This window comes from Macaca mulatta, chromosome 8 (genome assembly GCF_049350105.2).
Source record: "Macaca mulatta isolate MMU2019108-1 chromosome 8, T2T-MMU8v2.0, whole genome shotgun sequence".
Classification (NCBI taxonomy): Eukaryota; Metazoa; Chordata; class Mammalia; order Primates; family Cercopithecidae; genus Macaca; species Macaca mulatta.
The window spans coordinates 61176560-61194092 of NC_133413.1; the positions used below are offsets into that span (position 1 = coordinate 61176560).

The window sequence follows — 17533 nt, forward strand, 5'->3', positions numbered from 1 at the left end:
GATTACATCCAACTAGACTTAAACTTATCACTGTTTTACTTTACAACAATTAGCAAAGAAGATCATTTTATGCTAAAAGCTGCAAAATGCTTGTTGCAGTTGTTTTTTAAACTTTTAAATTATTCAGTTATTGAGGTTTATATAATATCATTTTAATTGTATAAGAAGTTATTCTACCTACAACCTGATATTAAGAAGAAGACATTATTTATACAAAAGTAAAAGCTAAGAATAAAATGGATATACAAATTTAAAGTTCTGTAAGAGCAGCTCATTATTGTTGTATAAAATAATGATAGTGACAGAAATGGTTTTCAGTTAAAAGAAAAAAACTATTGCTATATTTCAGTGACTTCTTTATTTTTACAGTGGTTCTTTACTCATTGGCCTTTATCAGAATAGGAAATTGTGACTAACGCCTCACTATGGTTTTAATAATTTGCATCCCTTCATATGCTTCTTATTCTTTAATGCACATTTCTGAAATGTTTAATGGGTGTAAATTTTTGCCTTTTTGTTTTTCTATGAACTTATTTAGGAGAAAAAAATGTAATGCCATTTTAGCTGTATAAATTAAAATGAACTATAAGAAATGTGATTTGACTTTATTGCTTCCATGTTATTTTCAAGTACATATTTGTGTAAAGCACTAACGCATATGTTGTTGATCTCAACAGAATTGTCTGCAATCATGCTTACAATGTCCTACCTGCAGATTTTTACAGATTATTACAGAAAAAACATTCAATTACACCTTTGCTACAATAATATATATTTTACAAATAATTACATTTAAAGAATATATCAAGTAAACTCTCACCTCAATATTGTAACTGAAACCAGTAACAATGAACAAGGTTTATCTTTTAGCATATTATGATTTTGTAATGTTCTTGGTATTTTCAACAAAATATTCTAATGAGTTTATTTTCTCCATAAGTAATTATCAACAAAAAATTCCCCATCTGTAATCAGTATTTATTAAAATAAGTGACATGATAGGTTTTACTTTTTTCAGGACCAATTATCATATTATTTCCGCATCCTTCAGCCGCTTCAAGTTCTTATTTGATCATGCAATTTCTTAGGTACTATCATTGTGGATTTGAACACATTTTAATTTTACCATCAAAAATGAATCTGGCAAATTGCTTGAGAAGTTGAGTTAGCATTGCAAAAGAAAACCTAATTAGATACTATCGATCAATTAATTTGCTTAATGAAAACTTGAGCTGTCTGAGGAATATGGTTAGATAGAAAGAAAGAAGTGTGACTTCTTGTATTGTATATGGTGCATCTGCCTATGAAAAGGAATAGCTTTCCTTGCTTTGCTCTGTTTATACCCCAGGCTGTTTTCTTCCTTCCCCTCTGTCCTATTCTGAACATAGTACAGGTGGAAAGATGTATAACGAAAAGGTCAGTCATCTGCTAGGCCTCTCTTTCCTCTAGCTCATTAATCTACATTCTTTTCACCTTACTCTGCAAATTGAAAGCTGGCTTTCCTGCGGAGAATTGTTTGATCCTGCAGTTCTCTAACATGGCATCTGATTTCATTTCCTGTTTGTAATCTTACTAAACTTGGAGATGGATAGGTATTCTTCTTGCTCCTCCTCAGTCTTTTCTTCATGCCTTCATCACATACATATATACACATTCGATCCAATTCCACCATCCACTATCCCAGACATCTATACCTATCTGCGCAGCCTGGTAATGATTCTAGTCTCTGGATCATTATTAAATCTCTAACATTTTTCTTTCAATACTTTCCATATGACAAAACTGTATATGAATGTCTTCTGGCCTTTCTGCTCTTGATCTGCTCTTCTCTGCTGATCTTAGTCTTCATGTCTCCTAAACCACACATTCTCATGTTCAAACCCCACACCTTGTCATTACAAGTAATTACAATGTGAACATAATTTAAATTTCAAACAATCTGCCCTAGTGATATCTTCAAACCTTCCAATGTAGCCCCTCTTGTGCCCCATGCTCATAATATCCCAACTTCAATTTCCTAATCTACCATCTTTCATTTTAGAGCATTCATCTTATGACACTTATCCAGCTTAAATTCCATAATCAAGTATTATTCCCCAGCATACACGCTCAGTTCAATTGCTTCTTTATTCTTCCTTATTCTCCCTGAATTCAGACTAACTCTAACTTTCCTTCCACTATATGCCTGAACTCATTTAGCTAAACATGGCTGAAGAAAAACAAATAGCCATAGTGACTCATCCACATTAAATTCATGATCACTGACCTCAACTACACGCCTAAAGCAGCCTGCAATTATTCTTTCCTCCCCCAGTCTATTCCCTCCATTTCTTTTAAATAAATTTCTGCTGTCACCTTAAGCCTCCAATAACCACAGCCCTCATCCCCATTCTCACAAGATAATTCTGCTTCCTGCTTCAAAAAATTGAAGCAATCAGAGGAGAACTGAACACATCTGCCCACTTCCCTGCATCTGTGTTCTGCTGTGGCTGGAAAGGACCTGCACGTGCTCCCAGCTGTTGCTGTTGCTCACTCAAGCACATTGCTCAGCAGCTCTCTCCTCTGTCCTTGCATTTCTCTCCCTAATCCCTGTAATGACCAACACTTTTTGTGCTTTCATTCAGAGAGAGCCTATTTAAAAGACAAACTATATCTACTGTCTCCAATTAGCCTCCTTCCCTTCTCTCTTGAATCAAATCCAATAATCATTTGCCTCCACTACTCATGGACAAACTTCTTTCATCAACACCACAAATGAACACTGTTTCACTAAATCAAATAGCCAATTATTGGTCCTCATGATAGTTGAGTCATCCACGCATTTGACACAGCTAGTCTCTTTCTTTTTGTCTTCATGATGTAAAAAATGCTTGAGTTTTTTCTTACACCTTTGTGGTTCTCTCCTCTTCTCTATTACCACACAAAGTCTGCTGCCCCAGGACCTTGCCATTCACTGGGTCTCCTTTATTTGTACACATTCATACAGTTTTAAGACTTTAAATACCAGTCTTAAACTGATGAGACAGTCTTAAACTGAATATTCTATATGACAAGATTAGACCATGCCTTAGAACTCCAGAATGGTTTATCAAATTTATTTCTTCGTATTCTCTATTTCTTTCTAAACTTACCACAGTCTTGAAATGTCTAAAACTGAGCTCCTGGTTTTATCTCCAAAGCTGATTTTCTCAAAATCCTCCCTTTTAAGGGCCTCTTCCATTCTTCTGATTGCAAATATCAAAAACTTTCTATCACCCTTAACTTCTATTTTTATTTCACACCAGAAGTAAAATTCTACTTTCAAAATATATCGAGTTAAACTACTCTCTAAAGTCTTCCCTGCTGCCAATGTTTCAAGCCTCTATCATCTCTCATCTGCTTTGCTACAAGAGCATTCTAAATAGTCCTTCTTGCTTCTTTTCTTTCTTTTTTTCTCTTCAGGCAAGGAATCCAGTCAAAAAGCACATTAAATTCTGTCTCTCCTCCATTCAAACCCTCCAATGGCTTGCCCTGTGACTCAGACTAAAGCCAAAGGTCTTTTAGGGACCTACAAGGAGGTCTGCAACCGAAGACACATTCCATTTTATCTCATTATCAACTACTCTCTTCAAACAATTTTTCAGTAACCATAACCATAATGGACTCATCATCCCCGAGATCGTCCTGGCAAGCCCTTACAATTTCAGCCCCTGCCTTGCTGGCCCCTCAGCCTTGATGCTTCTCTTTCAGATATCCATACAGGTAACTCACTTCCTTTAAGCCTATACTGAAGTGTCCCGTTGGTAAGATGTCAGGGCAATTGCAGCTACAATTTCAGCCCTTCCCAGTATTTTCTGCTTTTTTTCCTTGATTTATTTATTTATTTATTTATTTATTTATTTATTTATTTATGGTTCCCCCTTAGGATTCTTACTATTTAACCTAACATGTATTTTGCTTTTTATCTTTATATTCTCATGCTTCCAAAGTAAAATATAAGTTACATTTTCACAGGTATTTCCATCTATTTGGTTTCCTGCTGTGTGTCCAGTGTTTATGACAGAGGCTTGAATGAATTACTCTCTTTTGGAGAGAATGGGAGATGGAGAAGAAAAAATGTTCAGGTTACCAATCATCTGAAAATGTCACCCTTGTATGTGGACACTGTCGATGCCATTATATTTGATATTCTTCTTGGCAAGAAACCAAGCGAATAACCTTGGGTTTTACTCCTTCTCACGAATCAAGATGGCCTGGAATTATTTTAATTGTCACGGAAAAGTCAACCTAGGATAAATAATGCATTTTGGGTAACACTGAAACATGTCGACAGAAAATAGCCATCCTATTTCCTTTTAGCACACTGCTCCAAGTCTACCTGCTTTCTTGTGCTGACACTGGTGTCTCTTTTTTTCTTTCCTGATTGCTACTCTCCAAAAGGCCCTGGCATAGTCCCAAACTGCTTAATTTCAATGTCTTGAAAGGAGCTTTTATAGCCAGCCCTCTGTGGTGACAAATCAGGGTAATTGCCGTGGTCTCCCCATTTGAGGGGCTTTGTGCTGCTGCAGTAATTGCTGGCTCAGCAGTGGTTTTCAGGGAAGCAGCTGGCAAGAGGGGAAGGAGATGGTTTCTACAGCTGATATAAAATGACAATAGGTTCATTTGTAAACTCGCAACCAACTATGTGCCCTTCCCCAAAGTGAAGATTACTTCTTTCTGCGTGTAGCAGAGCACTCGTGGTATATTTAATTCATTTTGTAACTTCTTTTCCACCTGAAGCTCTTTTTGAAATTTATTTTATTAAGATTCCTCTTCAAGAAATATTAACACAGGAAAAGGCTTGTAGAAACCTGACAAAAATAAAATTATCTGATAAAACATCTATCAAACAGTGAGCGACTCACAGTAACAACAGGGCTGGGGAGGGAAGCATTTCCCAGAAGGGATGGAGGGAGAGTTTTTGCTGCCCTGGAGAGCCAAGAGGAGGATGAGCCCTGGTTTCTGAGAGGGTGAACATGGGGGTGGCAGAGTATCAATGGCTGTGATGAGACCTGGTTTGGCTTGTTATTTGAATGGCTTTAAGCAATAGGAATGGTGCTCCTAAATGGGGAACCATGGAAGGAGAGTAAAGGATGCCTCCATCTTTGAAAGTAAATGAGCCCATCGCAGCTCAATCCCAGGGCTCCACAGAGGGAATCCAGCTGTGAGACAGGTGCCCTGGATACTGAGGGAAGACACCAGCGGAGTAAACAGTAAACAGTGGTTGCAGTGGCCACACAATGTTATCACTATGGGTGCATTTTTGTCAGAAATCTCCTGGAAACATCAAAAGCAGATATCTGGATTTGTTAGGTGCTGTGGACCTCACTGTCTGGAAGTATAAGAGGTGAAACATGAAGATGATTGTACAGTTGACCCTTGAACACCTGAACAACACAAGTTTGGACATCGAGGCTCCTCTGATATGTGGATTTTCTTCCACCTCTGCCACCCTTGAGACAGCAAGACAAATGCCTCCTCTTCCTCTTTCTTCTCAGCCTACTCAACATAAAGACAATGAAGATGAAGAGCTTTATGATGATCCACTCTGACAATTAATAGTAAATATATTTTCTCTTCTTTATGATTTTCTTAATCACATTTTCTTTTCTCTAGCTTACCTTATTGTAAGAATACAGTATACATTACATATAACTAATAAAATGTGCGTGAATCTCCTGATTATATTTTCAGTTAGGCTTCCAGTCAACAGTAGGCCATAATAGTAAAATGTAGGGGGGAAGTCAAAAGTTATACATCAAATTTTAACTGTGGCGTGGTAGTGGTAGGGGATTTGTATCCCAAACCCCTGTGTTGTTGAAGAGACAACTATAATTTGTGAGATACATGTAGCCCTCCCTTGATTTAGAGATTTGAGATTAATTCTTGAGTTCTGCAGGGTGAGGAACGTTGTGGGGTGACAATGCTAACAAACCAGGCCTCCTTGGCAAATAATTTTAACATTACTGTTTTGTCTTTTGTAGGCACTTTAGATTGTTGTGGTCTAAAGAAACACCTGCTATGCCCAGGTGCTTTTTTTTTTTTTTTTCTTTTTTTTAGAGATGAGGTCTCACTATGTTGCCGAAGCTGGTCTTAAACTCCGAGGTTCAAGCGATCTGCCCACCTTGGCCTCCCACAGTGCTAAAATTAAAGGCCTGAGCCACCTTGCCATCTCTCAGCTGCTTTTAGTTGTAGCATTTGAACTTCTGCTAGCACACACATATCAAAGATCAGAAAAATGTTCTTTTTAATATAGAAACAGAATTATTATGTTTATTTTATATATGTTAACAGTTAAATTCACTTAATTCTTTGCTCTTCTCTTCAACTGTGTATAAACTTCTGGTAAATTCATATATTGGGTTTATAATTTTAGTTATTCTATTTTTTATTTGGAGGTATCCATTTTATTATTTTGTAATTTACTTTTATATAATTTTCTAACTAGCCACCTAATGTTTGAACATATTAAGCATGATAGTTTTAAAGTCTGTCTGGTCCCTCCAAAATTTAAATATCTTACGTATGTGCGGCTTTTTTTCTCTTGTCCATTTTATCCTCTGTTTTTTAAAATTGTATCCTTATCTCCTTGTATGGCTTATAAATTTTGGTTCAAGAAAATACATTGCATATAAATATGTAGACATGATTTGGGGTTCATGGGGATATTATCTTCCTCCAGAGATAATTTACTTTTATTCCTGGCAAAATAAAATCACAGGTACAATTTATCTCACTGTAATGAGAAGACTAAAGACTGTGTGCTTATGAAGGGCTCGTAGAACACTTAGGCTGCAACCTTTATGAGGTGTTGGTTATTACTCATTTATTTTTCCTCCTGTGTTATATCTTGCCTGATGGTTTTCTCTAGGAGGGCTCAGAAATCAAATATATATTGCTTAGTCCTTTGAAACTGCTGTGATTCACTGTTTTAGCCTCTAGGCAATGATTTTACAATGAGGAAATATCGAGGGGGAAAGTGTCTCGGAGGGGATGCACATCTCTGAGCTTTTCTTTTCCCAGGCAGCTCGGCTGGTCAAGTCTGTGTTGCCTTGGTAACATTGCAGCGCTCTCTAAAATGTTTTTATCCTCATTAAAAAAAAAAAAAAAAAAAAGATTATTTCCTCTTTTAATCATCGTCCCTGAAGTAGAATTGATTTGTAATAAAGTGGTCCAACATGTCGTATTTGGAAATACTATGTTTATCAAGAGCCCATCATTTATTTTTCTCTTTCAAGTGCTAGGACATTTTCATTAATGGTTTCCTCTGTCTTAAGTAATAAACATAGTTCTCATTAATACACAGCCTTACCAGCTGTTGGAATTATAACATAATTAGATGGCCTTCTCCCTGACGTAGGCATAAATTATGAGACCAAGTTTGAGGCAGCATCTCTGTCATTTGGAAGGTTCATTAAAATATCGAGAGGTAGATTCCACCCCTAAATTTTTTTTTTGAATTCAGTAGTTCTGGGTTAAGACCTGAGGATTTGCATTTCCAACAGGTTCTCAGATGATGCTGATGTTGCTGGACTGGAAACCATGGTAATATTAGATTAGCAGCTGTCCATCTTCACTTTAGCTGAAAAAATTTACATATAAATTTGTGGGTTTGTTTCAATAAAAGTAAAAGACATAATGTACTGTACCCTAGAACTTAAAGTATAATAAAACAATTAGACTGCAAGAATTTGCCATTTGTTTCAGTTTTATTATTTATTATGAACATGTTGTTACAGGTTATGTTGATTCCTCCTTATAAAACACCTGAAATGCTCCCTCCTTCCCTTTGTCTTCAAAAAACTAAGGATAAATATACAAATGTAATCATTATGATGTAGATATATATTAAAAACTGTTTCTAAAGTTTATATGGAGAGGCAAAAGACCCAGAATAGCCAACACCATACTGAAGGAGAAGAGCAAAGTCAGGAGGCTCATATTATCCAATCTCAAGTCTTACTATAAAGTGACAGTAATCAAGGTAGTGTTGTATTCAATGAAAGAATAGACAATATCTCAATGAAGCAGAATGGAAAGTCCAGAAATAGAGTCGCACAAGTATAGTTGTTTCCTTTGAAAAAAGGAAAAAGAATACAACAAAAAAGTTGATATTTTCTACAGATGGTACTGGAAAAACTGGACATCCACATGAGGAATAAAAATAATAATAATCTAGACACAAACCTTACACCTTTTAGAAACATTAACTCAAAATGGATAATATACTTAAATTTAAAAGGCAAATAAAACTCCTAGAGGATGATGCAGGAGAAAATGCAGATGACCTTGAGTATGGTGATGATTTCTCAGATACAACACAAAAAGCATAATCCATGAAAGAAATAATTAATCAATTGGACCCTATTAAAGGAAAAATCATCTGCTCTATGAATAATATAGTCATGAAAATGAGAATACAAGCTACAGACTGGAAGAAAATATATGCAAAAGGCACCTGATGAGGGACTGTTACCTGAAGTACAGAGAGAACTCTTAAAACTTAGCAATTAGAAAGGAAGCATCCTGATTTGAAACAGACAAAATACCTGAACAAGCACCTCATGAAAAAACTACGCACACATACACACACACATATATATACACATATGAATGTATACACACACACACATACAAATGGCAAATCGGTTTCATTCTGCTGGGGGATTTTGCTAGTGGGGCAACTGTGCAAGTTAGGGCAAGAGGTAGTTGGGAGCTCTGTGCTTTCTACTTAGTTTTTCTGTGAACCCAAAAGCACTTTAAAAAAAGAAATTCTATTGAAGAAAAAAAATATAAACTAAAATAAATTTTAAAATAATAAATAAGTTATTACTTTGTAGTACAAGCTTCACATATTGGGCATGTTTTGTGATAATGATACATTTAATTTAAAGTAAATGAGCTTCCAAATTATTTATCTTAAATAATTATCTTGGAAGTCCTCTTGTCATTTAATGTGTTAAGGGAAATTCTCCTTTTAATTCTACTTTTTTCCAAAACATCCTATTTCTATTATGCCTGTAATTCCCATTTTTACATTTTTTATAAATTAAGAGATACACTGATTCTTAAGAATTATTATTTTCTGTGAGACTCATAGGAAGAACATACTGAAACTGCTTTATGTCTCTTCAACTATGTAATTATTATACCCAAGTATGGCAATGATGGTACTTTTTGGCATCTGAGAGCAATTGAAAAGAACTCCCTTTTCCTGTTTGGCATAGTAAATGGGAAGGTGAATGTTTGACTCAGAGAGCAAACATGTAGATATATCCCTTACAAATCTGATAATCCCATTTTTATTAGGTATATTCTCAGCTCATTCCCAAAGCTAAACTCAGTTCAAAATAATAAAATTGCATACAACGGTGATATTTCTTGAAGAATAATAGTACACCACCCTTAATATTTCAGCCTGCAGCAAAGTATAGAGTTTGGAAGAGACAACAAACTCAATATCATAGTCTTAAGAGTCTCGAACATACTCTTTTTTATGATTATGTATACCACCGCATTCTTTTTTTTTCTTTCTTGCCAAAACAGAGGCATCATTAATAGACAAACTATAAGTTTTATCAGACTGAATGAAAACTAGAAACCCTGACTTAACTGAGAAATAATGCTTATGGGGATATAATTTACAATAACTAAAATTTCATCTTATTACAATGACCCCAGAATGACAATCTAACAGTATTTGTTAGAATACTTTTTTCCTGTAGAACTTACAGAACTCTACATTATTTGAATAAAATAGTGGTAGAAAACTGTTAATAATACATATTGTATGACATTTAAAAAACATGATTTAATAAAATATAATGCATATATAGAAAATTCCTAAAACTTACGCATACCATTTAATTATTTTAAAAAAATCAAACCTCCATAAACAAACTACGTGTCAAGAAGAGTAGATTGTTAACCATTGTGCTGCCTGCTCCCTACTTTGCACAACTGACTTGTTCTCTTCTCACGTAACTGCTATCCTGAAAGGCTTGGTAATAATGGTCTTGCTTTGATATACTACTTTTTTCTTTCCAACCATGAGTGCATTCCAAATACCATAGCTTATTTGAATCAAATCATATATATGTATGACTCTATATTGGCTTCTTTCAGTTAACATGATGTTCCTTGAGATTCATTCACATGTTGTTCCATGTAACTATAATTTAATAATTGTACTTACTGTGTACTCATACTATAACACAACATGTTACTGTATTCATCTACATGATATGCATTTGTGATACAGTTCATTGATATTTTCCAAATCAGCACATAGTTGGGACTACTAAGGAGAATGCTGCTGTGAACACTGGTACACATGCTTCTCTAGTGCTCTTATGCACCGGCATTCAGTTCACATAAGTGAGGAGTCCAAGGCAGGTGAATAACTTGAGGTCAGGAGTGCAAGACCAGTCTGGCCAACATGGTAAAACCCCCTCTCTACTAAAAATACAAAATATTAGCCGGGCATCATGGTGCATGCCTGTAATCCCAGCTACTCGGGAGGCTGAAGCAGGAGAGTCACTTGAACCAGGAGGCGGAGGTTGCAGTGAGCCAAGATTGTGCCACTACACTCCAACCTGGGCGACAGAGGGAGACTCCTTCTCAAAAAAAGAAGTGAGGAGTCAATCTCACCAGCTCTGTTAGAGCTTTTCCATCACTACAGTTACCAAAATTTAGCTCTTTCTGTCCTTTTAATTGCAGCCACTTTGGAAGATAAACACAGGATATACAACAGTGGTTTTAAATTGCATTTCTTTGATGAGCACTTTGGTTGAATACTTTCTCTAAGTTGAATAAGCCAAAATCTCTTTTCTGAAAAACCTCATTAATGCTCTTGCCCACTTTTCTACTGGCTTGTCTTTTTAAGTTTCAGTCTATTATTGTCTTATTTTTAAATTTCTATTTTTTTTTTTTTTTTACTATTAGTTTAGGTTACTCAGTAATATAATTTATTTTGGATAAAATTTTATATTTGGCAACATTGAGAAATTTGCAGAATAATTTTATTTAAAAGTTTTGTGTTTTCTATATATAAATTCATATTATCAACAAAAATGATGGCCTTATTTATTTTCTAAATCTAACATTTAATTTCTTTTTTTTTCTCAGCACATTGGGTAAAAGTAGAAAATCATTGATTATTAGTGGTGGTAGTGTATATTCCTGTTTTGTTACTGATCTCCAAAGAATAATTTAAATAATTCACCATTAAATACATTTTTAAAAATTACAAATACCCTTATTTGGATTATAAACTTAAAAATTCAATTTTAAAGACAATTTCTATTTTTAATTTAAAAACTCTATCATGAATTCATGTTGAATTTCATCATTTTTTCTTCATTTTTTGAGTATGTGATTTTAATCCTTCCTTTGGTTCATATTGTGAATTATATTGATGCTTTTAAATCTCATGGTATTTGTTTAATTAATACCTTTACACCTCATATAAAGAATGATTAAAAAGTAAATTTCCCTTTTTGTGAATATTTTTGTCAGGTGCTGTTACTCGAATTCATTCGCTTGTTCACTCATTCATGTAAAGTTGTGACTGGTCCGTAAATTAAATTGGGACTGATCACCCTTTTATTCTATTCTCTGGATGACTTTACAAGAATTTAGATAGTTAAAAAAAACAATTAGTAGAAATTAAAAAGAATCACAAGTTCCTCAAGTTTTTTTGTTTTGTTTTGTTTTGTTTTTGAGGAGGGGATGTTTTAAATTGCAGATTAAATTAGTTTAATAATTATAGGATTCTTTATTTAAAACAAATTTCTTCCTGCATCTATTCTGACATTTGTCTAAGAATTAATATATTTCATTTTATTTATTTATTTATTTTTTGAGACAAAGTGTCACTCTGTTGCCCAGCTGGATTGCAGTGGTGCCATCTCAGCTCACTGCAACCTCCACCTTCTGGGTTCAAGTGATTCTCCTGCCTCAACCTCCCAAGTAGCTTGTATTACAGGTACCCGTCACCACACCTGGTTAATTTCTGTAATTTTAAAAGACACAGGGTTTCACTATGTTGGCCAGACTGGTCTCAAACTCTGACATCTAGTGATCCACTCATCTTGGCTTTCCAAAGTGCTGGGATTACTTACCAGCATGAGCCACTGCACCTGGCCTCTTATTTAAATTTTAAAAGTAACTTGCAAAATATTATTTATAAGATTTTAAAACATAATTATAATATCTGTAGGATCTGGTATCATGGATTTTAGTAATTCATGCTGATGCTTGCCATGAGTATTTATATTATTATTCTCCCTTAACAATTATTTTTTGTTTTGTTGAATACCTATTTGTATGTATTTTTTCTATTTCACTAGTGCCTGCATTCAATACTTCTTTTTTCTTTTCTTTTCTTTTCTTTTCTTTTCTTTTCTTTTCTTTTTTTTTGTTTTGTTTTGTTTTTGTTTTTGCTTTTGGGTCTCCCCTTATCTCTCACACTTTCTCTCTGTCTTCCTAAACATTTTCTAACTTCTTGATCTAGATTCCTGGATTACAGATATTGAGATTTTTTAAAAATGCATATATATATATATAAAAGCCTAAGGTTAGCCTTTGTTGAATCCCTCAAGTTTGATATTTCATATTTCACTGTATTTTAGTTCAAACTATTTTTTACCTTCATTTTTTTTTTTTTAATTTTTTGGAGGGATGGAGTTTTGCTCTTGTTGCCCAGGCTGGAGTGCAATGACATGATCTTGGTTCACTGTAACCTCTGCCTCCCAGGTTCAAGTGATTCTCCTGCCTCAGCCTCCCAGGTAGCTGGGATTACAGGCATGTGCCACCAAGCCCAACTAATTTTGTATTTTTAGTAGAAACAGGGTTTCTCCATGTTGGTCAGGCTGGTCTCGAACTCCTGACCTCAGGTGATCCACTGACCTTGGTCTCCAAAAGTGCTGAGATTACAGGCATGAGCCACCTCACCCGGGCTTTATTATTATTATTATTATTATTATTATTAATTTAATTTTTTGAGATGGAGTTTCACTCTTGTTGCCCAGGCTGGAGTGCAATGGCACAATCTCAGCTCACCGCAACCTCCGCCTCCCAGGTTCAAGTGATTCTCCTGCCTCAGTCTCCCAAGTAGCTGTGATTACAGGCATGTGTCACCATGCCTGGCTACTTTTGTATTTTTAGTAGAGACAGGATTTCTCCATGTTGGTCAGGCTGGCCTCAGTCTCCTGATCTCAGGTGATCCTCCCCACTCCGCCTCCCAATGTGCTGGGATTACAAGCGTAAGCCACCACAACCCGCCTTAACTTCATTTTTGATTTCTCCTTTGATCTGTGGAAGTATATTGCTTAATTTTCAAATCTTTTGGAGGGGGGTATTCTAATTTTTTGTGAATATTGCTTTGTCATTTCATTCTATTTAGGGCACCACATGTCATTTGAATGGCAAAATGTATTTAATACCTGTTTTATTACCTGAATATAATGATATAATTATTATAAAGGTGTAATCACATCTGGTCATTTCCAGTGCACTTGAAAATAATTTGTACTCAATTTTTGTTGAGTCCAGTGTCTTAAACATAATAAATTAAGCAGATTGTATTAATTGAATTGTTCAAAACCTCTATGGCTTGATGGATTTTTAACTCTTATTTTATTAGTTATTCAATGAATTATGCTAAACTTGTTCTACAATTATCAGTTTGTTCATTTCTTTTGTTGTAGTTCCATCAGTTTTTTGTTTCATATATTTTAAAGGTATGTTATCAGGTCAGGCACAGTGGCTCAAATCTGTAATCCTAGCACTTTGGGAAGCAGAGGTAGCTAGATTTTTTGAGGTCAGGAGTTTCAGACCAGCCTGGTCAACATGGTGAAACCCCACCTCTAGGAAAAATACAAAAATTAGCTGAGGTTGGTTGTGGGCACATTTAGTCCCAGTTACTCTGCAGGCTGAAGCTGGAGAATCACTTGAACCCGGGAGGTGGAGGTTGCAGTGAGCTGAGATCATATCACTGTACTCCAGCCTGGATGACAGAGTGAGACAGTCACAAAAACAATAATAAATAAATAAATAAATAAACAAACAAATAAATAAATAGTATGTTATCAGATATGAAAAAATCTAAGCATTATTATGTCTTTTTGATAGGTTTGAGACTACCATTACTAAAAGTCCTTTTTTATTTCTAGAAATGATTTTTGCCTTAGATCTACATTTTCTAATATCAGTATTGCTAAATCAATTGATTTTTGGTCTCTGAGATAATTTTTTTATTCTTTTCTTCACAAATTTTCTGTACTTTTATGTTTTAGATAAGCCTTACAGAGACAGAATATAGATTTTTTCTTTTGCTTTTATATTTATTTATTTATTTGTTTGTTTGTTTGTTTTTTAGTGTAGTGTAAAAAACTTTATAAGAAGCCAGGCATGATGGGTCATTCTTGCAATCCCAGCACTTTAGAAGGCCTAGATGATCAGATCGCTGAAGCCAGGAGTTCAAGACCAGCCTGAGCAACATAGCTAAACTCTGTCTCTACAAAAAATACAAAAATTAGCCAGGAGTGGTGGTGTGTGCGTCTGTAGTCTTACACAGGAGGCTGGGGCAGGAGGAGCACTTGAGCTGGGGAGATCATGTTAGGGCTGCAGTGAACTGTGACCCCCACACTTCAGCATGGTTGATAGTGAGACCCTGTCTAAAAAAAAAAAAAAAAAAAAAAAAAATCTTTGCAAGATTGCATTTATTCTATTTACCTGCTGTATAACTAGTACCTTGTTTTGATTACATTCCACCACCTTACCTTGTGCCTTATATTTTTCCATCACATTTGTTTCTTTGTAATCTCCTTTTCTTTTAGGTTGATTATAAAACAAATTTTTTTTCTGTATGTTTATTTTGAAGTTTTATATATTTCACTAACATAGTTATTTTTCTTCACTTATAGTAAGTGATTACCTGAAAGATCATAACATTTGCTAAAGTTTTTACTTTACAACAGTGGCTCAGAGTATTTTGTAGACCCTTGAATGTTCTTTGGATACTTTTCAAGGATCCAGAAGGTCAAAACTATTTTCATAGTAAAATGCAGATGGTATTTGCCTCTTTAACTCTGATTGTTTCATAGGCATAAAGTGAAAGTTTTCCAGAAGCAAAATGATTTTGCTATCACAGGAGAGTGAATGCGGAAACATATACTAGAAATCATCTGCCTTCTATTAAACCAGTCGTTAATGTACACGTTTTTCCTGTCTTCATATCCCTTTTACTATGCTCTTTGCTGTCTTTGGTTTTCTGAAGACACATGCCGAAGTGCCTCTGTGTATTTATATTTATCTAGCTTTTGTTTTGTTTGTCTTCTGAATCCGTGTATTGACTCCTTTTTATCTATTTGCAAAAATTCTTAGCCATCATCTCTTTCAATATATCTTCTGTTCATTCCCTTTCTTTGCTGTGCTTGGGTTGGGACTCAAATTTGAAGTTTTATACTTCTCAGTGTAACACCTTTTTCTCTTACTCTCATATATGTTTCTTCCAAACTTTTGTCTCTCCAATCATCATTCTAGACATTTTTACTGAGCCATCTTTCTATTCACTAATTATTTCTTTAGCTGCTTTTTAATATGTTGTTAAACCCAACTTTATATTTCATAAATATTTATTTGTCTAATTTCTAAATGGAACATTTTATAATCTATTATCTCAGATATACCCTGATGAAGTTTCAATTTTGTATCTTATATTCTTATACATAGCAAACCTAGGTAAATTAATGCCTGTATTAGAAAATTCCAATATCTGAAATGCCTAAATATTCAGTTCTGCTATATATTGCTTTTATTCTTCATGTTTTTCTCCTGATGTACTTCATGAAGTTTTATTTCCTTATATTCTTGGTTATTTTTATTCTCTTCCAAGAAACAGTTCTTATGAAAATATATTGACATAAGTATTATTGTCATCCAGAAAAAAAATTCCATTTTCTTGAGTCAGGAGCCTGAGAGAATGCCAGGATCATCATAAACCATTTCAAGCTTGACATTTTCTGGATCATCTCAATGGCTTAAATATGAGTTCCAGTCCTGGCAAGGGCTTGATGACTTCTGCCTTAACTTTGTAATTAGGATGCAGACATTTCTGATCCTAACTAAAAGCAGAGCATGTTTACTAAGGCCTCCACATGTGGAGGATTCTGGACTTTAACCTTTTGATCCAAACTTGTGAGACTGGCCAATGTAGCTGATTATCTCATGTGACATTTCTGTGTAGAAAGCATACCTATGGCAAAAGTTGACCCCACATTTGTATCAATGATTAACCTCTCTCAATTTTCATATTACTATAAATTTTTCCTGGTTGTCCTTTAATAGCTTGTAAAATATCTAGTTGCTTTAAGCATATTCTTTTCCAGTTTCCTAAGGTAACATTAGACGGTAGGTTGTCTATATTCTCTAATATGCAACTACTGGAAGTGTAAACTATAATATCCTTTTATTTTAACTCATGTAATTATTCTGACACATTAAATATATATTAAACTAAGTCATACTTTTCTTTATGGGATGGTTATCTATTAAGCTTCATTTACTCTTTCAAAACTGTGTTGCTATCTGATCAACTATACCTGACCATATAAGCAATACAAAATTGTCAGTTATTATAGCTGGTTCTTATTATGTTATTATTAACCAGTCTCTATGTAATGCATATGTTAGTAATCTAAAAGATTACAGAATACATTATATAATTAAAAGAGCAAGGCATCTTGGTTCAAATTCCAATTCTAACTTGTATCAAGTTTGTTTCATTTATTAAGCTAATTTATTTATATCACAATTCCTTAATTTGTTAACTCAGGGACTTTATAGCTCAGAGGCTTATTGTAAGACAAACTGAGATAATGAGATGGTGAATAATCCAATTATTTTAGAAAGTAAACATAATTAATGGAAAGAAGATGGGATCCATGAATAGACGACAGTAATATTTTAAATCCTGTGTTTCAAAGTCTTGCATTGTTATTAGTCAACTGTCACCACATTAATGCTGCACAACAAACCACCCCCTTACTAGCTGTAATACAACAATAAGTATTTCTTTCTTTCTGAAAGTGACCTGATTGTCATTAGCCACCAGTTTGGAGCTAGCTGGGCTTGGTCCAGGTGTTAAGCTGAACTCTGGTCTGCTGCACTTGTTCCTATCCTGGGTATGAGTTTTTCATGGTAATGGCAAAAGCACAAGATGCTATGCTAACTTTACTCGTGATACATTCATGAATATCCTATTGATAATAGAAGGTCTCATGAGCCAAACAAAGAAAAAAATTATCTAGGAGGAGGAGTTAACTCTGCCAACCATAAAGCTAACATAAATTATATGAAGTGGGAAGTAAATCCTCCTACATAGAGTTGTGATGAAAAGGAAACGGAATGTCACGTGAATATGTTGCTAGAAATGTCATACTCATTTATTGTTTATGTATTTGTTTGACTCTCATGAAAATCAGATCATAGAAAGAGAGGAGTGACTCATCTC

General features: G+C 34.6%; 1 protein-coding gene across 1 annotated transcript in view; it reads left to right on the forward strand.

Moving 5' to 3' along the window:
- SNTG1 (syntrophin gamma 1) overlaps positions 1-17533 on the forward strand; it is an 879206-nt gene that overhangs the window by 716920 nt on the left and 144753 nt on the right. The gene's annotated exons all lie outside the window — the stretch shown is intronic.